Source organism: Ursus arctos, unplaced genomic scaffold (genome assembly GCF_023065955.2).
Source record: "Ursus arctos isolate Adak ecotype North America unplaced genomic scaffold, UrsArc2.0 scaffold_9, whole genome shotgun sequence".
In the NCBI taxonomy this organism is placed as follows: Eukaryota; Metazoa; Chordata; class Mammalia; order Carnivora; family Ursidae; genus Ursus; species Ursus arctos.
In genome coordinates, this window is record NW_026623111.1 from 60,806,069 (window position 1) to 60,811,585 (window position 5,517).

Below are 5,517 nucleotides of genomic sequence, written 5' to 3' on the forward strand. Positions count from 1 at the left end.
TCCAGGCTGCAAGAGCGCTGCAAGGGGACAGACGCATGTGTTCTTTCTTCAACAGCATCTCATGTTAGTTCACTTTCCATTGACTAGTGTGTGGTCAAAGCACCCACCCAACTGCTTCTTTAGGGACTACAAGTGTACTTTTATTCTGAGAGACAGAGAGGGAGGGTGAATGGAGAATAGAGCAAATGAGGCAAAATCTTCAAAACCTAGAGAATCTGGGTAAAGCGTACATGGGTATTTTCTATACTACTCCTGCAAGTTTTCTGTAAGTTAAGGTTTGTTTTGGTTTGGGTTTTTGTTGCCGGAATGCAAAACCTTATTATTAACTGGTTTGAACAAAAAAATGAGTGGATACACCTAGAAACATGGACAGCATCTCCCCCAGCAGCAGGCAGGGTGGGGAAGGCAGGTGGGAGGGGTAAGCTTAGGGTAACCCCATCTGCCCAGCGGAAGTGGAATCCCAGGAAAAGCATCAGCTTCCCTCCATCTCACTGTGGGCGCAGAGACCATGTCACCCAGGGAGGCCCAGGACCGCAGCTGAGGGCAGAAGGCTGAGCAGCCAGGAGCCAGGCCCGGGGGAAGGTAGCTAGAGTGGTCCTAGGATGACATCATGGGGCGGGGGGCATCATGGGCTGAGGGATCTGCAGATATGACATCACCATGCAGAGATGGGTAGCGCGAAGCTACCCGTCATGTGCTTAGTGTCCAAGAGCTCTGGGAATTGGCCGAGCTGATGAAGCAGCAGTAGACAGGGACCCAGGCACAGCGCTTCAGCTTGAACGGGAGGCTGCACATGCCGAAGACCGTGTGGAGCAGGTGCACGTGGTCCAGCGCCCGTCCTCGGAGGCCGGTGACGCTGGCAGGGGCTGGTACTTCGGCACTTTGCTCGGCCTCCTTGCCTCCGACACATTGTCAGTGCACATGGCGGGTGGGAAGGCGTGACTCTTCCCTCTGTAAGGATAGTTTTAAAGTAAAACTGTTTTAGGGGTGCTTGGGTGGCTCAGTTGGTTAAGCGTCTGCCTTCAGCTCAGGTCATGATCTTGGTGTCCTGGGTTGGAGACCAAGATGGGACTCCTTGCTCAGCGGGGAGTCTGCTTCTCCCTCTGCCTCCACCGCCCCCCCCCCCCACTCATGTGCGGGCTTTCTCTCTGTCAAATAAATAAATAAATAAATAAATAAAATCTCTTAAAAAATAAAATAAAAAAAAGTTCATTTATGACTGAAAAAAAAAGCAGCATCTACTACTTAGAACTTAAATGCCAGGCACTATGCAAAGTACTTGTGGCAAAACTACTGTTTTCCCAGTACCTATTCTTATTTTCTTCCAAAATTAGTATAACCTTGATGGGGGGCGGGGGAGCAAATCCTGCCACCTGTTTCTCTCTCTCTCTCTCTCTCTTTTAAATTGAAGTATAGTTGATATGCAGTGTTATTTTAGTTTGAGGTGTACAACATAGTGATTCAACATTTATATACATTACAGAATGTTCACCACAAGTGTAACTATCAGCCACCGCTTTTTAAAATAAAGTGTATTAGGGCAGACCCATTCATTTGTATTTTTTAATGGATGCTTTTGTGCTACAACAGTTAAGTCGTTGCCACCAAGACCATCTGGTCCGCAAAGCGGAAAATATTCACTGTTAGGCCATTTACAGAAACAGTGTGCTAACCCCTGCTCTCAACCAGTAGGTCCCAAACTTTAATGAGAATTAGAAACACACACAAACACACAGATGCACACAGACACATATCTTTTCTGAGCCATTTGTATCATACCCTTTTGCCCCTTAATACTTTAGAGTGTATTTCCTAAGAACAAAGATATTTTTTAATAACCACAGTACAGTAATCAAATTCAGGAAATTTAAAATAAATAAATACTTGTATCTAATCTATAGGGCACAGTCCAATTTTGTCAATTGCCCCAATAATGTCCTTCACAGCATTTCTTCCCTCCTCTTATACAGAATCTGGCCCAGCACCACCTATTGGATTTTTGTATCTTTTTTGTGAGTTGTTTTTCATTTCCCTATTTTCAATAGGATTTTTAATGTTTTTTTTTCAGTTTTTAGAAATTCTGTATTAGAAGTGTTAGCCCTTTATCTCTGATATATGCTGCAAAAGTTTTCTTATAATTTGTCATTAGACTCGTGACTTTGTTGATGGTATGTTTCTGCCCATGCACTTGCAAAATGTTTTTTAATGTGAAACTTATTTTTGTATCTGAATTTTGAGTCATAGTTAGAAGCTCCTTCTACACTGACATTAAAGTTGAATTCACCCGTGTTTTCATCCAGTGCTTGTATAGTTTCATGTTTTACATTTCGATCTCTGATTCATTTGGTTTATTTTTATATGAGGCGTGAGGAGTGAATCTAATTTCATCTTTTTCCAAATGGCTGTCCAGTTGTCTCAATAGCATTTATTAATCTTTGCTTCAGGGATTCGTGATCCCATCATTATCATATATGAGATTTCCATATGCATTTGGGTCTATTTCTGGACTTTTAATTCTATTTCATTGGTCTGTTTGATTATACTTGTGCTGGTATCATATGGTTCTAATTACAGAGGTCTTGCAGAGTATTTTAATAGCTGACATGGCTATTCCCTCCCCAAGTAGCTCTTACTTTGCTATGTTTTCCTAGATACTTCAGGATGTTTATTTTTCCCTCTGAACTTTATTTCCTATCAACTTGTCTAGCTCCAGAAAAAATGTGTTGGTGTTTTTATAGGGAATCACGTTAAAATTCTGAATTAGGTACAGAACCGATATCTTAATGATTTTGAGACTAGAATGAGGGACATATTTCCATTTGTTTCAGTCTCTTTGTGTATCTTTCAGGAATGTTTTATTACTTTCTTTTTACATATATTCAACATTTTTTTGTAAGGTCTGTTCCTAAATATTTTATCTTTTTTTTATATCCCCGTAAATGGGCATTAAGAGATTTGAGATTTAGGAGTTTTGAATGTTGCATGTTAATTTTATATCCTGTTCCCTTACTGAGTTAATTTATTGTTATCCAAATTTCATAAGTAATTTTCTAGGGTAGCACAGTCCAACTGAAATATAATGTAGTCAGATGTGTGATTTTAAATTTTCCAGTGGCTGAAGTAAAAACAGTTAAAGAAACAGATGAAATAAGTTAATAGTATATTTAATTTAATTCAATATATCAAAATATCACTTTAACATAAAATCAATAGTAAAATTATTAATAAGATACTGTCAATTTTTTTATATAAGGTCTTAAAAATCAAGTGTGTATTTTACATTTACAGCATATTTCAAATCTGGATCTTAAATTTTTATCAGAAACATGTTGTGAGTTTAGATTTCATAAATTTTACAGTTGAAAAAGTATGTTCACATATCCCAATTGTTCCAAACATACTTAAAAGTTTTCTTATCACTGAAGCAAGTAGGGAAACAAGAATTTCCCTTTAATATTCACATCCACCTTCACAAAACTGGTTCTTCGTTTTTAGAAGAACTGATTTGACTTTGTAGCAGAAGCATCTATCTGTTAAGAAAATTCACAAATTTTTGTGTCAACTTGGTATTACTAACATCAAATCCAAAAGGGGATTTCATGAGTGGAAATTCAGCCTTGAAATGAGGAAAGCAAGCCTTAACTCTCAACTGATGGCGGATAACAACCTGGGTCAATACACCTGTATGCTATCCCTTACGTGGACAGTTCTGAGAGACCCTCCTGTGTGCTTCTCAGGAGGTCAATGGAGCTTATCCTCAATGGTGACCTTGATAATGCACACTTCCATTGTCAGCCTTCCTTCCCTCCCTGTCTCCTTCCCTCCTCTGCTTCACTCCGGCCCCATGGAATCACCTCATTCAAGAACCACTGGCACTTACGTCCTTAGACTCTTTTTTCAAAGGAAATTCAAACAAAGACAGAGATCTACAAAGTTTGGAACATGGGGCATGTGTAAAAGTTGGAGTGCTTGTAGAAAAACAAACTAGAAATAGCTGCTAAGTCCATCAAATATTGTTCTGGAGTTGAGTGAAAAGTGAGAACTAGAAACATGGATTTAAATTTATTTCTTATTAAATTAAGTAAGGAGAAAGACCATAGTCTGTACTGTGGTTATGTAAGAGAATATTCTTATCTTTAGGCATATACAACTTACTCTTGAAAGTTCAGAGAAAATATATGTATGTATGTATATGTTGATATATAGAGAGAGAGGGAGGAAAGGGAGAGTTTCTGGATAAAGAGTATAAGCGTGTTCTTGTACTATTCATGGAACTTTTCTGTAATGGAATTATTTCCAAATAAAAAGTTAAAAAAAACTATTATAAAGTTTCTTTTCAAAAACAGCGAACTTCAGTCATATAACTTCAGGGTCAGAAGCCTTTTATCTTTTTACCACCTACCTATAAAAAACTTTCCTGATGATGCTGACAAGTTAATATTCTTAAAGCTTCCACATTTGGGCTCACTTAAAAAAAAAAAAAAAAAAAAAGCAGAGGAAACATTCACTCGGAAGCGATTATAAACAGTCACACTTTCCCCCACTTGAAAACAAAAGGTAATGTTGGCTCCTGCCTTTAAAATCTTGGCTGCCCCTTCCCTTATCTTGATGACCTGGTTTGCAGAGGCACTGTGAAAATTCATTAGAAAATGGTAAAACAGCTGAGATGTTGGGTTCAAAGGTCATGAACTGCCGTAATTTCTTTCCTGGGTTTCTGGGAAACTTTGGTCAGGAAATCTCTTGCTGAGTTAGTGAGCAGAGCTAACACAGATATAGTGGGGAGCAGGTCTGTAAATGAACAAAAGGTACACTTTCCAGCAACTTGAGCAGATGTATGTGGGTCAGCTTTAACTTGTCAAGGCTTGAAGAAGTTTTACAACCGATAATATACGATTCCTTCACTTGCCAGAGTTCTGCTCTTGGGGTAGCTCACAACTGTCATCCACTCCAAGGGCTCATTAGCAGCTTCCATTGTTTTTAATGATGTCTGCTGAATCACCATCCGTCTATGCTTAAATATATTCAGCACCAGGCAGCTCAGGACACCTGAACCAGCACTACTAAAGTCCCCGTCCTTGTATACACATTGATCTTCTTTGAGTTATTATTTTAATAGTAATACAAAATTAGGAAGAATTTAAATGACAGTAGGAAAACTGTTAACTTGCTGAAATTTTAAGCATTATTAAAAAGAGTAAGTTGGATCTATATATATCTATTTGAAAAATGTCTACAGTACATCCTTAAGCCAAAAAATAAGAGGTTATCAAATAGTTTACATAATGTTCTGATTTTTCTACAAAGAACTGTAGTTTATATCCATATGCAAAAAAAAAAAAAAAAGTAGAAGGATAAATTCCAACCCATTTCACATTGATAATAGTGGTTTCCTGTGGGGAGGATGGTAGAAACAATTTACTTCCACTTTCCCCCCACAACTGGGGGAAATTTCCCTTACACTTCTGACCTCTTGGCCCTTATTCCTATTCTGGTCCTTGGAGGTGTCTGGGTCATATG

General features: G+C 38.5%; 1 pseudogene; it reads right to left on the reverse strand.

Moving 5' to 3' along the window:
* Window positions 1-608: 608 nt before the first annotated feature.
* Window positions 609-923, reverse strand: LOC113263079 (PAT complex subunit Asterix-like; annotated as a pseudogene).
* Window positions 924-5,517: the final 4,594 nt, after the last annotated feature.